Source organism: Hemiscyllium ocellatum, chromosome 9 (genome assembly GCF_020745735.1).
Source record: "Hemiscyllium ocellatum isolate sHemOce1 chromosome 9, sHemOce1.pat.X.cur, whole genome shotgun sequence".
Taxonomy (NCBI): domain Eukaryota; kingdom Metazoa; phylum Chordata; class Chondrichthyes; order Orectolobiformes; family Hemiscylliidae; genus Hemiscyllium; species Hemiscyllium ocellatum.
In genome coordinates, this window is record NC_083409.1 from 95,806,294 (window position 1) to 95,824,113 (window position 17,820).

The window sequence follows — 17,820 nt, forward strand, 5'->3', positions numbered from 1 at the left end:
TGAGGTATCTCTGAAAGTCCAATTCAACATATCTATGAGTTTCCCCTCTATCCGCACTGGTTGAGACTTCCTAGCAAAACTGTAATTAATAAGCCAGACATAATTTCCCTTTCATGAAGCCACGCTGACTATGCTTGATTAGATTGTGGTATTCCAAATGTGCTGCTGTTATTTCCTTAATAATTGATTCCAACATTTTTCCAACAATATATCTTAGACTGATCAGCCTGTAGCTTTTTGACTCCCTCACATTTAGAATAGAGGTGTCACATTAGCAGTTTCCAATCCTCTGATACTTCTCCAGAATCTAATGGTTTTTGGAAAATTACAGCCAATGCATCCACTATCTTTGTCGCTATCTCTGTTATGATCCTCCGGTTCTCTACATTTGGCGATGGTACTTAATTCCTCCACCATATCCTTTAATATTAGTGGGAAGCTTGTAGTATCTTCCACCTTTAAAGACTTTAACCTCTCTGCCATTTCTTTGTTCCCCATTCCCCATAACTATATCCCCAGATTTATTTTTAAAGGGGCCTATCACTTTGACCTCTCTGTTCACTTTGACCTTTCTTTTCGTTTTTATACATTTAAGGAAGATCTTACTATCAGTTTTTATATTCCTTGCTAGTTTACTCTTGTGTGTATTTTCTTATCACATCTCACAAACTTGATTGAATTTTTCTTGAGGAAGTAACCAAGAGGATTGATGAGGGCACAGCAGTAGGTTTTGTTTATATGAACTTTAGTAAAGCCTTTGACAAGGTTCCGCATATGGGATTCAGGGTGACCTTGCCAGTTGGATACAAAATTGGCTTTATGGTAGGAGACAGACAGTGAGGGAGGAATGTTTTTCGGACAGGAGGCCTGTGACCAGCAGTGTTCGACAGGCGCAGGGTGGCTGGGGTTTCCAAATGATTTGAGCATTTTCCCTCCTCCTGACCTCAGGCCAGCAGGTTTGTAGCTCCTAGTTTCCTCTCTCCCTCCTTTCTCAAGTAATGGAATTACATTTCCAATCTTTCAAGCTATGCTGGCCATTCCGGACTCCATAAAACTTTGGACGATGACCAACAATACAACATTTCCTCGACCTCTTTCAACACTTTAGGATATAAATCATCAGGGTATTTATCAATCTTCAGTCCCAACAATTTGTCCAGTGCTAGTTATTTTGCTATTATTAATTTCTTTGCTATTACTTCCAACAGAATTTGATCAATGATCTTGTTTGAACAGTAAACTGCTATGTGTTGACAGACGGTGTTGTGCCTATGTTTTGATAAGATTGTCTCACCTGCCAGAGGCATGGGTTTTCTGAATGATTAGCTGCCTGTTTAGATGAGTAATAGATGACAGGCTAATTTAGAATCAGTCCTTGTGCACATCCCCATTAATCGACAGTGAGATGGCAGAAAATGTCGGTCTTCCCTGAGGCAGGATACTTCCCACTTGCAGATCAGCAACTACTTTATTCAAAATGTTGTCCTGGAGTTTTCCTTCAATTTTTAAAGTTCCCATTGCATCAAAAATGGCTTTGACCAAGGAAGGTCGCTCTTGAATTGCCACAGAGGTAATTTGTTACATTTCCATCTATTCCTGTATACTTTTTATTTGCAACTTTCATTCACCTATACATTTTGGGGGCAATTATTAATCTATAATTTGTTTTTATTTCTTTGACCCAGCACACAGGAAGTGGAGACAGAGTCGTAGAATTGGAAAACATTACTTTGATAGGATTTCTTCCAACAGGAAGGATTCAGTTGGGGTAACTTTGTAGTTAATGACTGAATATCAAACTAGAAATGGTGAAAGCACTTATTTGGACTGTTAAATGGAGAGCTCCCCCTGGCAATAGTCCACATTTCCCCATCACCCATCTTATCCCAGTCCCAAGCCTCTAACTTGGCATCACCCACTTGACCTGTCCATTATCTTGGTAAAAACAATGAGGATTTTACTGCTCCTCGGATGCTGCCTGAACTGCTGTGCTCTTCCAGCACCACGAATCCAGAATCTGTCCATTATCTTTCCCATTTATCCACCACACTCTCCTCTCCATCCTATCGCCTTCTCCGTCACTTTCATCTACCAATTGCATTCCCAGCTACCTGCCCCCCACCCTCCCCTCCCATTTTATCTCCAGCCCCCCAGCCCACGAACCTTGTCCCTGATGAAGGGCTTATGCCCGAAGTGTCAATTTTTCTGCTCCTTGGATGCTGCCTGACCTGCTGCTGCTTTTCCAGCATCACACTCTCGACTCTGATCTCCAATGTCTGCAATCCTCACTTTCTCCCCCAACACTAGCCAGTTTCAAGATGGTAGAGCAGCTTGGTGTAGCAGGAATTGCAATGGAACTAGATAGGGAGCCGCTTGATGACAATGACTGCAGTAGCACACAGTACTGGTGTCTTGCAGACCCCAGCTCCTACGTCATGTTCACACACCAGTATGTGGGAGGAACCAGCTGCACAAATCTTTATCCTTTGCATTAAGAATCCAATTCAATAACATCAATTTATATTCATATAGCAACTTTAAGACACCACAAAAGATGTCATAGCTAATGAAGTAGTTCAGAAATGTGGTCACTTTTGTAATCTGACAGCCAATTGCTCCACAGCACAATGCGGTAATGACCAGGTTGTTAGATTTTAGGAATGTTGGTTGAGCAATAAATATTTCCTACGATGTCAGAAAGAACTCCACTGCCCTTCTTTGAAATTGTGCCATGGAACTTATACGCTCCCTGAGAGAATGGGCAGGGGATGCTGAGTTCTGCTGAATGAGTGGAGATCAAAATTTATCCATCAGAAAGTGGCTAGGCTGATATCCTACCAGGTGATAAGACATAGAGAAAAGGCAAGAAAGTGGAATTGGGGGTTATCAGATCAGCCATCATCTCGTTGAATGATTGAGCAGACTTGATAGGCTGAATGATCTACTTCTGCTCCTGTGGTAAACTTGCCAGTGGAGTGTGGAATTCTTGGAGCTGGATGTCACCTGTTGCTGCATTATGGGATCACAGCCACTCCCCCGATATAGATGGCAGCTCCAATCACGGCTGCTGCTCAGGTCTCCCAGTGCCGCCATTGGTTACAAGGAGAGGGCTGGTAGCTTCCCTTGCTGCGTTGGCCAGCTTCTGCCTTGGGCAATAACCCACTGTACCACCATAGGCCAACTCCTGCCTTGGGCAATCACCCATTGTACCGCCGTAGGCCAGTCCCTGCCTTGGACAATCACCCACTGTACCACCATAGGCCAGCCCCTGCCTTGGGCAATCACCCATTGTACCACCATAGGCCAGTCCCTGCCTTGGACAATCACCCACTGTACCACCATAGGCCAGCCCCTGCCTTGGACAATCACCCACTGTACCACGATAGGCCAGCCCCTGCCTTGGACAATCACCCACTGTACCACCATAGGCCAGTCCCTGCCTTGGACAATCACCCACTGTACCACCATAGGCCAGTCCCTGCCTTGGACAATCACCCAATGTACCACCATAGGCCAGCCCCTGCCTTGGGCAATCACCCATTGTACCACCATAGGCCAACTCCTGCCTCGGGCAATCACCCCCCGTACTGCTATAGAAAGCAGATGCAGAGATGACCTGTCAGTGTACCAGCGCAATTGGCCAGAAGGTGCACTATCCACTCTGAGCACATTTAATGACCAGGAAATGGCTCTAGGTCAGGTAACCAACACCCTCAGCAGAACTCAGCCCCCATGCCCACTCTCTCAGGGTGGAGTGGGGGGGTCTAAAATTTTCAATGACACCATTTCAAAGAAGTGGAGTTCTTTCTGACATTGTGGGAAATATTTATTGCTCCAACAATGTTCCTAAAATCTGATGACCTGGTCATTATCACATTGTGGGATCTTGCTGTGGGGTACTTGGCTGTCAGATTTCATATATTAATAAAGTGATCACACTTGAGAAGTACTTCGTTAGCTATGGCGTCTTTTGTGGTGTCTTAAAATTGTAAAATTTGCCGTATAAATATAAATTTCTTTCATACTGTTGGTGAATTGGATTCTCAAAGCAAAGGGGAAAGATTTGATGGCAGATTTGCTGAATAGTGTTGCTTTTACTGAAAATGTGTGTACTGACAAGTGGGATCTAAAACAATCTTCACCAATCACTCCAGTTAAACAAGCTCTGTGAATCTGTCAAACAATTCACTGGTTCATATTTTTTTAATAAAACTTGTTTCTAAATCAATCTGCTCAGTGATGTTATTACTCATGTCTTGAACAGGTGGCACTTGAACCTGAGACTCCTTGGTTCATATTGTTAACAGGGTATTGTTAACAAGCTGTAACTGTGAGTAAACACTCTTCATTGAAGGATTTAATTACTCCACTTTGTGGAGACAGTGAGGTCTGCAGACACTGCAGACCAGAGTTGAGAGTGTGTTGCTGGAAAAGCACAGCAGGTCAGGCAGCATCTGAGGAGCAGGAAAATCGACGTATAAGGCCGGAGCCGTTCATCAGGAGTGAAGGATTCCAGCCCGAAATATTGATTTTCCTGCTGCTCGGATGCTGCCTAACCTGCTGTGCTTTTCCAGCAAAACACTCTCTACTCCACTTTGCGTCCCATCAGTCTGTTGTTTCCACAGTAAGGGAGCCAGTTAGTAAAAGTTGTTCTCTTGGATTTACACCTTGTGGAAGTTTATTGCCAGAGGCGTCAATACCCTTCCTCATCTGATCCTCTTTACATTGTCACCAGGGTCAGAATCTTTCAGACCTTTTGACGATGGGTTGGGAGGATGACATCCTTGGGTAAGTGGAGCTGGAAGGCTGTGGGGGAGTGGGAGCCTGACCACCTCCTGCCCCCAGTGAGTTAGCCAGCAGCAGAAATGCTGGCAGACCAGCAGCCTTTGGGAAAACAACTGCAAACTTTACAGCAGGTTCGAGGGAGACAGGCCCTCTATTCGGGGCACTCTGTGACTGATAGCAATGGACCACCTTTGTGACAATGAAGCACCACCCTCCAACCATCTTGGTCTCTGGAGCTTTGCAATTCTCCTCTGACACGTGGCCATCCCTCCAGCTGTAGTCTCTGAAGTCGCTGCCATTAACAAGAGCCGTACAGTCTCACTGATCGATTGGGCCAGAAGTGCTTGCTGTTGGCTGCTGATCAAACACGCTGTCACTTCTGGTGGAGCAGAATCACCTTCTGGTTTCGTCCTTGCCCCGAGTTCTGGGGATTGCTGGCACCTCCACAAAATTAGCCCTGAAAGTCACAGGGGGCATTGCTGTAGAGTGGTAATGTCACTGGCCAGTAATCCAGAGAGTGAAGTCAGTATTTTGTGAAACATGGGTTCAAATCCCATTTTTTTAATTTCAATTTTTCAGTCATGGTGGCATAAAATTATTGTTGAATATCATTTTAAAAAATTACTGCTACCCTTTGGAGGAGGAAAATCTGCCATTCTTACCAGCTGGCTGACATGGGATTCCAGGTCTATGTGGTGACTCCTATTTGCCCTCGGAATTGACCTGAAGTAAGTTACCCCATGTGAGGGCAATTAGAGATGGGCAACAAACTTGGAGCTTGCCAACGAAACCCATATCTTACTTAAAACCCAGAAGAACAGACATCGAGACAAAACCTGAACTCGCTCTCAATCTGATACCTGCACACGTGTACTTATCCTGACTAGAATATTTTTAGATTAAGAGGAACAATTTTGCCACTCCCACTGAGGGGTTGTGTGTAGCTTTCTGAAACTAGTCTACTACTGTAGGCCTGATTCTTGGTCATGTAATGTCAATGTAACAGCATATTGCCATCACAATCAACATCCTGGCGGGCTATCATTGACCAGAATCTTTACTGGACTCACTACATAAATGCAGTGGCTACAATAGCAGGTCAGAGGCTAGGAATACTGCAGTAAGTAACTCACCTTCTAACTCCCCAAAGCATGTTCACCATCTACAGGGCACAAGTCAGGAGTGTGATAGAATGCTTCCCATTTGCCTGGATGAGTGCAGCTCCAACAACACTCAATAAGTTTGACACCATCTAGAACAAAGCAGCTCGCTTGATTGGTACTACATCCACAAGTTCCCACTCCCTCTGTCACCGACACTCAGATAGCACATACTGCTGCAACTGCAAGATGCACTGCTGAAATTCACCAATGATCTTCCGAACCTGTGACCACTTCCGTCGAGAAGGACAAGAGCAGTAGGGAACACCATCACCTGCAAGTTCCCCTCCATCCTGACTTGGAAATATATCCCTTCACTGTCGCTGGGTCAAAATCCTGGGATTCCCTCCCTAATGGCATTGTGGGTCAACCCACAGCAGGTGGGACTGCAGTGGTTCAAGAAGGCAGCTCATCAGCACCTTCTCAAGGGCAACTAGAGACGGGCAATAAATGCTGACCCAGCCAGTGACGCCCACATCCCACAAATGAATATATAAAAAAGGTTTCAATCCGATTTACAGGAGCCTAGTCAGTTTTGCACTTTCTGTCAAAGGGTAAGAGGAGCATGAACATGGGGGCAACTGCAGGAATCGAGCTGGAATCTGCAATACTGCAAGAAGTCCTGATTATGAAGCCCGGGACTTGATGAGCAGTTCGTGCCTGATGGAAAACAGGTTATGTGAATAATAGTTCTCTCTCGCATTCTTTTTCTGAAATCCAACATGGTAGATGGTGAAATTTGAATTCAATAAACAGCTGGAGCCAAAAATACTAATGATGACTAGTATCCGTTGTTAAAAATCCATCTGGTTCACTAATGTCCTTTAGGGGAGGAAATTGCCTTCCTTACTAGGTCTGGCTGACGTGATTCCAGAGCCACAGCAATGTAGTTGACTTCTAATTGCCTCCCTGGGTAATTAGAGATGGGCAATAATTACCTGCCTGGCCAGCCGTGTAAACAAACCATGAGCAAACCTCTAAAAATGGTTTAGTCCATTCAGGCTCATTAGCTTGTTCCACTGTTCAATTAGATCGGCATTGCTCGGCCTCTTAAATGTACATACCTGCCTTGGCTCCATGTCCTTTAGCTGGCTGACCACCTTTATCACCATCAGCTAATAAGTTCCCATCAGAATATGTTTTCTAGTCTGAGAATGCTTCAAGTCCATGTTGTATTCCTCTATGATTCTAAAGGGTTTGCTATTTAACTAAGGCAGCCTTGAGCACTTGGTGTTAATTACGCATTGGAGCAGGTTTCCATGCAGACTGGCATGTATAGAGAGAGGTAACTCTCTGACAATCGATAAATGATTCACACACATCAGCACTGATGTTCATGACAGCTGTTCCCGCCTATTACTTGCTAAGAAGGAAATGCGCAGAGAAAAAATGAGGTACGAAGGTAAACTGGCCAATAATATAAAGGAGGATAGTAAAGATTTTTTTAGGTATGTGAAAGGCAAAAAAATGGTTAAAACTAAAATTGGGCCCTTGAAGACAGAAACAGGGGAATATATTATGGGAAACAAAGAAATGGAAGAAGAATTAAATGGGTACTTCAGATCTGTGTTCATTGGGGAAGACACAAGCAATCTCCCTGAGGTAACAGTGGCTGAAGGACCTGAACTGAAGGGAATTTATATTTGCCAGGAATTGGTGTTGGAGAGACTGCTAGGTCTGAAGGTTGATAATTCCCCGGGGCCTTATGGTCTACATCCCAGGGTACTGAAGGAGGTAGCTTGAGAGATCATGGATGTGTTGGTGATTATTTTCCAGAGTTCGATAGATTCAGGATCAGTGCCTGTGGATTGGAGGGTGGCTAATGTTGTACCACTTCTTAAGAAAGTTGAAAGAGAGAAAACAGGAAATTATAGACCAGTTAGTCTGACCTCAGTGGTGGGAAAGATGCTGGAGTCTATTATAAAGGATGAAATTACGGCACATCTGGATAGTAGTAACAGGATAGGTCAGAGTCAGCATGGATTTATGAAGGGGAAATCATGCTTGACTAATCTTCTGGAATTTTTAGAGGATGTAACTCTGAAGATGGATGAGGGAGATCCAGTAGATGTAGTGTACCTGGACTTTCAGAAAGCTTTTGATAAAGTCCCACATAGGAGGTTAGTGAGCAAAATTAGGGCATATGGTATTGGGGGCAAAGTACTAACTTGGATTGAAAATTGGTTGTCTGACAGGAAACAAAGAGTAGTGATAAACGGCTCCATTTCAGAATGGCAGACAGTGACCAGTGGGATACCGCATGGATCAGCTTTTTACAATATATGTTAATGATATAGAAGATGGTATTAGTAATAACATTAGCAAATTTGCTGATGATACTAAGCTGGGTGGCAGGGTGAAATGTGATGAGGATGTTAGGAGATTACAGGGTGACCTGGACAGGTTAGGTGAGTGGGCAGAGGCAGGTAGATGCAGTTTAATGTGGATAAATGTATGGTTATCCACTTTGGTGGCAAGAACAGGAAAGCAGATTACTACCTCAATGGAATCAATTTAGTAAAGGGGCAGTACAGAGAGATCTGGGTGTTCTTGTCCACCAGTCAATGAAGGTAAGCATGCAGGTACAGCAGGTAGTGAAGAAGGCTAATAGCATGCTGGCCTTCATAACAAGAAGGATTGAGTATAGAAGCAAAGAGGTTCTTCTGCAGCTGTACAGGGCCCTGGTGAGACCATACCTGGAGTACTGTGTGCAGTTCTGGTCTCCAAATTTGACGAAAGGCATTCTGGCTATTGAGGGAGTGCAGCGTAGGTTCACGAGGTCAATTCCTGGAATGGCGGGATTACCTTACACTGAAAGACTGGAGTGACTGGGCTTGTATACCCTTGAGTTTAGAAGACTGAGAGGGGATCTGATTAAGATGTATAAGATTATTAAAGGATTGGACACTCTGAAGGCTGGAAACATGTTTCCGCTGATGGGTGAGTGCCGAACCAGAGGACACAGCTTAAAAATATGGGGTAGACCATTTAGGACAGTGATGAGGAAAAGCTTCTTCACCCAGAAAGTGGTGGCTGTGTGGAATGCTCTGTCCCAGAAGGCAGTGGAGGCCCAGTCTCTGGATTCATTTAAGAAAGAATTGGATAGAGCTCTCAAGGATTGTGGAATCAAGGGTTATGGAGATAAGGCAGGAACAGGATACTGATTGAGGATGATTAGCCATGATCATAATGAATGGTGGTGCAGCTTTGAAGGCAGAATGGCCTACTCCTGCACCTATTATCTATTGTCTTATCTGGGATTGACGGTTTCAGCTCAACCTAACAGAGTAAATCAGCATCTGCCAGCTGAAACATCTCAGTGGAAAGTTCTGCCATGGATTAAGGTGCTGATGCAGGTCATTGCCATTCTTTTAAACAATTCGAGAAGTTAACACAGACCTCCAGCTTTTCTCTGCTCTGTATCCATAATAGGCATAATGCTAAATTTCTAAAGTGAATCTCTTTAGATAACGTAAACTCAGGTAGATACATTTATCTTTTAATTGCCCAAATTAGCTCTTTTTTTGGCGAAGTCTCAGGTGTGTTGAGTTTTTATCTTTTTGGAGAAATTCCCACTGTGAAGCTTAGTGAGTCTCTCACAATCTTACCAAGCTCACCTAATTAACTGCCTGTCCAGCCTCTCTGGTATTCGTCACGTCCAGTTCCTGCCCCATCTTACCACTGGCTGTTCTTGGAACAACTTGACGCTCAGTCCCAGAATTGACCAGGTGAAACCTGAGGACTGCAGATGCTGAAATTAAGAGTTGAGTGTGGTGCTGGAAAAGCACATCAGGTCAGGCAGCATCCGAAGAGCAAGAGAATCGATGTTTCGCCCAAAGCGTCAATTCTCCTGCTCCTTGGATGCTGCCTGACCTGCTGTGCTTTTCCAGCGCCACACTCTTGACCCAGAATTGATCAGTGTTGTTGGTACCTGTGCCATCTTTAAAAGCTCATTATTTACTTGAACAAGCATGGTCAGATTACAGCTGCCCTTAAGTTATTCCAGGCATTTGCCCCAGACGTGGCAAATGGGGGTAAGTCAGTGCCCAGGTGTATGGGCAGGGTCCTGGAGATTCCGCTAGGTGCTGTGGCATAGAGGTGAGGCTTTCTCTGCCCCTTGGACCATCAGTGGAGGGCATGACATCAGACCATGTCAGCCTGGTCTGAGGTTGTCGCCCGAGTTAGAGGAGGACACCCACCACTGCAGGAAGAAGGTCAATGACCTTCTCCACTGTGTTAGTGTAAGTGACTCGATCTTCGCTGATACCTCACACTCCATCTACCTCAGATACTGTGCCCACATCCCACTAAGGCTCATGCACTGCCACTCTATCACTATTGTCTGCTACATCTACCCTCATTGATCTCATCCACCCCAACCCTGTCTGTCCTCACTGCTGCCTATTCACTCATGCAAGAAACCTCCTCACCTGCACAAACAGTAACAGCTGTGCTACCCACTTTCACCTCTCTTAATTCCTGCCTCTCTCTCTCATTCCAGGAGGAAGACAGTCCCTCCTAGGGCAGAAAGAGTCAGGGTGTCCGGTATTCAGCTTCTCACCCCCTTCTGTAGTGAGCATCCTAACTCTGACTGTCCCAGTGGCTGGCTGACTGGCTGTTTCCAAGCCCCTGGAATTATTATTGGGGACTGTCCTTGACTCGCTGCTGGGAAACTCCTGGCTGATGGCTATCCACCTGGACCTGACTGAGGCATGCTTCCTTCCTTTTGTGTCGGGGATAAATCGCAAGGCAAGACAAAAGTCATACGAGCCTGGTAGTTCTGGATGAACAAAGTGCAAAAAGTCAAGGTGAGGATACTGTGAGCAGTCCGAGAGTTTCAGAGAGAGCTGGTGCTAAGAGAGCATTCAGCCTGGTACAGTCAATGAGCTGGGCATAGATGCTCCTTGCTGCAGCATTACAATGGTACTGGTGCAGTCCAAGGCACAGCATTGAAGTTCAGAAGCATCCTATAAGTGCATCAGGGATAAGCCATAAGTCTTCCTATAGGCTGGCACATATTGGATGCCATTGTCTGTGTATGTGGGCTCTGTGGCCCATTTAATGAGACAATTTGGGTCATCAGCAGGCTCACTTTAATCACCGTCCATTGGCAATTCACTGCCGCTAAGTGAATACTCGCCGTGCCCTTGTGAGAAGCTTAAGGTGGAGTGAGGTGCTTCTGATGTCTGCTCTCATTCAGCCACAAAACTTAACATAGCTCACGTCACTCAGACCACTACAAGAGTACACCCATTATGTTTTAATATCCACTTTTCTGAATGGCCATCAATGGTCTTCATGCAGTTGACATCTCCACCGGTTGTTAACCTTCTGTGAGTTCTCCTTCCTCCAGTTCGACCTCTTAGCTCATCCTTGCTTTCCTTCAGTTCTCTACTGGTGGCCGTGTCTTTAGCAGCCGAGGACCTAAAATTTAGCATATCTCCCCTCCCTGTCCCTGCACAAACTCCTCCGACTGGAAGGGCTGGGAATTCTTTCACTGGAAGCATAGGAGGTTGAGGGCTGACATTATTGAAGTCTTAAAAATCATAAAAGGAATAATAAAAGGTGAGTGGCAAGTCTCTTTTCCCGATGGTAGGTGAGTTCAAAACTAGGGGGTGAGTTCAAAACTAGGGTTGATATTTTTAAGGTGAGAGGAGAAAGAGGGGAGCGTGGTTCATGTGTGGAATGAACTGCCAAGGAAAGCAGCAGATACATGTACAGTTACAAACTTTAGAAGACATTTGGATAGTTATATGTATGGGAAATGTTTGGAGGGATATGGGCCAAGTGCAGGCAGATGGGACTAGTTTAGATTGGCAACATGTTTGGCGTAGACTGGTTGGATTGAAGAGTCTGTTTCCGTGCTGTATGACTCTAACTATAAATTCATTCTTGACTCTTCTTGACCAAGCTGTAGCTCTCCAAGTGAAAGTTCATTTTGTCCCGCATGATAGTTTCTAATACCTTCCAAATATTTAATTGACCTGCATTTTCCTGGATTATCCTTGTCTTATTTCTTGAGTTATGAAGTGGCATTAGCCACTGTTCAGCCCTCCAGAGTACCTCCAGTTCAACTGCCTCCAATCCAGATTGATTGTGACCTTTATAGACTCCTAGAGATGTACAGCATGGAAACAGACCCTTCGGTCCAACCAAATATCCCAACCCAATCTAGTCCCACCTGCCAGCACCTACTTCATCCTTTCTCCCTTTGTGTCAATCTGTGATTGAGATTGCAGTAAATCCAGACCATATGATTTACCCACTTTGACCAATGCTAATCTTTGTAGCAGTTCTTCTCTGTTACCATCCTTTCCATAACTTCCCTCTCCTCTGCTGGTGTAACATTCACACATCTGCATCTCAATTAAGAATTTCTCTTTTAGCTCGAGACATCTCCCCCCATAGGTAACCACTTGCACTTTATTTGATGTTGCAGCTAATCATTCCTTGTAATCCCTTTGCTTCCCATATTAACGTTTTTGATTCTGTTCTCTACTTTCCATAATCTTCCTGGTTGGAAAATGTATCATGCTCCTGCATTTGTCGTAAGCCTTCTTTGTCTATTTTCTTTTAGCCTTTTTGCATTTCATCCAAGTAATGCCTGAGATTTTTGTTCCAAATGACTGTGCTCAGTTTGTGGCTGAGCTGGTCAGTTGTGCCTCAGGAGGGAACACACTCACCTCTGGCTTCAGATTCAAGTTTCACTTCAGGTCTTGAACACAAAACTCAAGGCTGGAAACTGGGTGCATTACTGAGGGGAATGCTACGGTGGCAGAGGTGTTGTCTTTTGGATCAGATATTGCACTTGCCTGCTTCAGTGAATGTAAAGAATCTCATGATACTATTTCAAAGAAAGGCAGGGGAATTGTCCCTGGTGTTCTGGCCAACATTTATCCTACTTTATCTCACTTATTATCACATTACTGTTTGTGGGTGTTTCTTTGTGTAACTGGTTTGTCATGTTTCCAACATTCGTTTCCAGTGTAGTCACTGCGATAAAGAACTTTTTGAGTGAGGTGTCCAGTGATTGTCAAAGGTGCTTTACATTGCTTTGTTACTGGGAACACCTTATAATCCCTGAACTAGCTTGTCCCTGTTGCATTCAATATTTTCTGGACTCCTTCATTATTATTTGAACCCAAGTTATCACAAGCTTGCTGAGATGTACTCCACTTGCCGAGCTTAACCTGTCAGAAATGGATCCAACACTGGTTCCTTCCTTGTTGCTTTCAAACTGCACTGAAGGGAGAAAGTTGTAACCTGTAGAAATCCAGGATTTTAACTTAGCCTGTCCTATATGTGATTCCAGACCCACAGCAATGTTTCCAAACTCTTAACTGCCTTCTGTAGTGGCTGTGCAACCCAATTATATTCAAGTGTTTTCCAAAGGATGGGATATAATTACTTACCATCATTGAATTCTAATACTGGTGGCTAGCATTGATCAGAAATTGGATCAATCACAGAAATACTGTGAGTGCAAAAATAGGGTAGAGGTTAGGAATTCTATGGTGAGCAACTAACCTCCTGACTCCACAAGACCTGTGTAACATCCATAAGACAGAAGCCAGTAGTGTAATGGAATACTCTACAGTTGCCCAATGAGTGTGTAACAATACAATAGCTTTAAGAGATTTATTTTGTCCTTTTCTTTAAGAAGTTGAGACAGAGGTGATGAGCAGTCTGCTCAAAGCCAGTAAAGTAAAACCTTTGTGAAGTTTTAGGTTTTTTTAAAGTTGGAACAATAGAAGCAACCTGAATGGGTGGGGTCAAGCTCCCATAGAAACAGGATTTTTAGCGTTCGCTTTCAGCACTTGCTAGCATCTTGAAGCTGATTGTGGAAGCTCTTATTCCTCTTTTCTAAAAGCTGAAGTTGTCTTCCTGCTGCTCGAATTGCATGTGAAATAATCTGTTTTACTGATTTTGCTTTTGCCAAGTGTGTGTTTCTGGGATGTTACCGTACTGCAATAGTTATTGAGTAGTTTATTATTTTGATATTGTTACTGTTAAGCCGATTCTTTTATTTTGTCTGCATCTTAACTGTAGTGTATGAATAAACTATGTTTTGCTTCAGGTCTGGTAGTTTGACCAATCAAATTGCATCAGAACACATTGCCTGGCACTTGCCTTTAAAATAAGATAAGGTTATGGTGCAGGCTATCTCTTTGATGTGGTTTAAGGGGATTTGGTCTGGTTCATAACAAGCGAAGCTCTGAAACATTCAAGAAACTCGGTATTCAGAACAAAGTTTGATTGACATACCATCCAATACCTTCAATATTCACTCACTCCATCACCAACGTATTGTGGCAGCAGTGCATACCATCTACAACATGCACTGGAACAAACCAAGGCTCCTTACATAGCACTTTCCAATCCCACAAACGTCGGCAATAGCCTGCCATTCCTTTACTGAAATTCTGGAGCTTCCTTCCAGACAGCAGTGTGGCTGTCCCTACCCCAGGTGGACTGCAATCATTCAAGAAGGCAGCTCACCACCACCAACTCATGGGTAACTAGAGATGGACAATAGGTGCTGGCCTTACCAGTGACAGACCACCCCATGAGAGAATTTTAAAAATCTTCCCTGCTTTCAAAAGCTTCTTGTAAAATCCTTTCTCTTCTGTTGTACTTGCACACTTAAACTGTTCTGATACAAGGCTGTTCAGATGTCACGTTTGATTTGATTGTCATCTGATTGCCTTTGAGATAATGGCACCTTTGCTGCTAGTCCTCACAGTGCCAACGACCCAGGTTTGGTTCCACTCTCTGTCTGTGTGGAGTTTATACACTCTCGCTGTGTCTGCAAGGATTTCCTCTCTCTGTCCAAAACTGTGCAAGGTGGATTAGAAGTGCAGGGTTACCGGGAAAAAGTAAAGGGTTAGGTCTGTGTGGGTTGCAGTGTCAGTGAGGACTCAACGGGCCGAGTGGCCTGCTTCCACACTGTAGGGATTCTATGATTCTACCAACTCCCACCCCCACCCCCACCCCACCTCATCCAAGGAAAACTGCCAGTTGGCATGGCAACTTGGCATTTATTCACCTTGGTCATGTCCATTTAGATTATTTGCACATGTGCAGTCACCTTAAAGGGACAGACCAGATGAAATACATGGAGTAGTTAAACATCACCTGGATGCGCTAAGCCGATATTGCCTGTCAGTGATGCCACAGGAGGTCATCCCTTACATACCACACATTTTATTGCAATATTCTACATCTACATAAGGACTTGTGTACAAGCAGGTGCTCACTGAGCCTCCAGGGTAATATCAATATGACAGACATACTTTACTTACAATGATGCAGTCAACAATGAAAAGAAAGAGAGCACTCTCAAAATTCCTCTATAATAAATGCAAAATACAGCAGATGCTGGCAATCTGAAGCAAGCAGAGCATGATGGATAAATTCAGCAAATCTGGCAGCATCTCTGTGGAGAGAGAAACAGAAATGGAATCCCAGAAGAAGAGTCAAATTGGATTTGCAAAACATTAGCTCGGTTCCTCTCTCCCGGGATGCTATCACTCCCTGGCCCCAGCTTGGGCCTGTTCTTGCTCATTGGTGCTGTCCGTATAAATGGCAGGGACAGGATTTGTCTGTTTCTAATCAGATGCTAACAAATTGAAGGCATTACTCCTGTTACTTTACAATTGTAGCCATCACTGTAATGTCAGAACTTCTGTCCTTGATGTGTTGGTGGTCTGATTGCCATACCACAACATAGCACAGAAAAATCTTAAGAGGGAAATTGACGGCTCTGATAATGGCTTGAGAATGAGGGGTCGTGGTGTGTGTGTTTACAGATCTCCCTTCATTAGTTGCACACAGACTCAATGGCTGACCAGTCACTGTGCTGTGGAAGAGCCGGTGTTGCACTGGGGTGGACAAAGTTATAAATCGCACAACATCAGGTTATAGTCCAACAGGTCTATTTGGAAGCACTAGCTGTTGGACTATAACCTGGTGTTGTGTGATTTGTAACTCAGTCACTTTTAAACAGCCTCCAATTCCGTATCACACAAAAACCAGCAGTAGACGACCGGAAAGCACCTGTGGAGAAAGGTATTGTCAAAACACCAGAGCCCAGAGCAAAAGAAACTTCTCGCCAAATCGTACAATGTTTGAGCAGTCATAACATTTACAATAAGATAAGAGAAACAAAAGGTACCAGGATATAACCACAGCTCAGATCATGAAACAATTCACCCCGGTATTGCTCAGCTCAAGCAGAAGGTAACACTGATAAAAGGGTCAGACTGAAAGGTATCTGTTTCTTTTGTTCACTGACCATTTATAACCAATTCAAAGCTAAGCAAAGATATGGTTTACAGCAAGCCAGCAGATTTTAAGCATGTCACCAGCATGAGGAGCAGATCAATATGTAGTGTTACATTTATGTTCTTTGTTGATCCTAAACATGTTTAACAAAGGACTTAAATCAAATTGATGTTCCAGGATGAAACTTTAATCAGCAAGAATTGACCCACCGCAACCTCAGAAGAAAACACATTGCTTTAATCTTTATGGCCTCAGTGTTGACAATGCAAACACCACAAAGACATTTTTACCACGTAGGAGATCGTTTCTCCTAAAAACAGTCAAAAAGTGCAACATCTTCAGGAAATGTACCTCGAAATATGAATTTCAAAACCGGTTTTTGTTGCTGAGAAGAATCCTGAGGAGTTGTATTAAGGTAAATGAACTGATTATGGAACTTCTGTGAGTGAGAATTCCACAGATTCACCACTCTCTGGATGAAAACGTTTCTTCTCATCTCAGTCATAGAGATGTTTTAGCACAGAAACAGACCCTTGGGTCCAACTCGTCCATGCCGACCAGATATCCTATATTAATCTCCTCCCATTTACCAGTCCGGAATAGCCTATGCCACACTCCTAAACTGTGATGCCTGATTCTGGACTCCCAGGTCATCAGAAATGTCTGTCCTGCATTTATCCTGTCTAAATGAAAAACACTTGATGCTGGAATTCTGTGGCAAAGAACGAACGACAACACCTCTTCTTCCTGAGGTGACTCCGGAGATTTGGCACATCCGTAAGAACCCTCACCAATGTTTACAGATGCACCATTGAAAACATACTGTCCAGGTGCAAAACAGCCTGGTATAGCAACTGCTCTGTCCGTGACCATAAGAAACTACAGAAGCAAGAACAGCTTCTTCACTGCCATTATCAATGGACTGCCTAACTTCAAATAACCCTGATCTTGTTAATGTTAATCTTGCCTAGCACACATCACTGTGTTATAACCTAAATGCCTTACTCTGTCCGAGTTTTTTTTCACCCTATGATCTGTATGATCTTGCTTACAATGATCTGCCTGTACTGCTCACAAACAAAGCTTTTCACTGTATTTAGGTCCAGGTGACAATAAATCAAATCAAACACAGAGAATGCTGGAGAATGTTGGAGGTTTGGCAGCATCTGTGGAGAGAAAGTAGCGTTTGTGTTTTGAATCAAATATGACTCTTCTTCAGAGCAGGGCAACACGGTGGCCCAGTGGTTAGCACTGCAGCCTCACAGCTCCAGGGACCCAGGTTCGATTCCAGCCTCGGGTAACTGTCTCTGTGGAGTTTGCAGGTTCTCCTTGTGTTTGTGTGGGTTTCCTCCCACAATCCAAAGATGTGCAGGTTAGATGGATTGGCCTGTAATGTTAGGTGCATTAGTCAGGGAAAATGTAGAGGAAATAAAGGAATGGGTCAGGGTGGGTTGCTCTTCAGAGGGTCAGTGAGGACTTGCTGGGCTGAAAGGCCTGTTTCCACACTGTTAGGAGTTTTAAGTTCTAAGAATGTCTAGTCCTGTTGGAATTTTAGAAGTTTCTGTGAGACTCCTCCTTCACTCTTCAAACT

General features: G+C 44.0%; 1 protein-coding gene across 1 annotated transcript in view; it reads left to right on the forward strand.

The window, feature by feature from the left end:
- Positions 1 to 17,820, forward strand: part of bcar3 (BCAR3 adaptor protein, NSP family member) — a 178,659-nt gene that overhangs the window by 34,172 nt on the left and 126,667 nt on the right. The gene's annotated exons all lie outside the window — the stretch shown is intronic.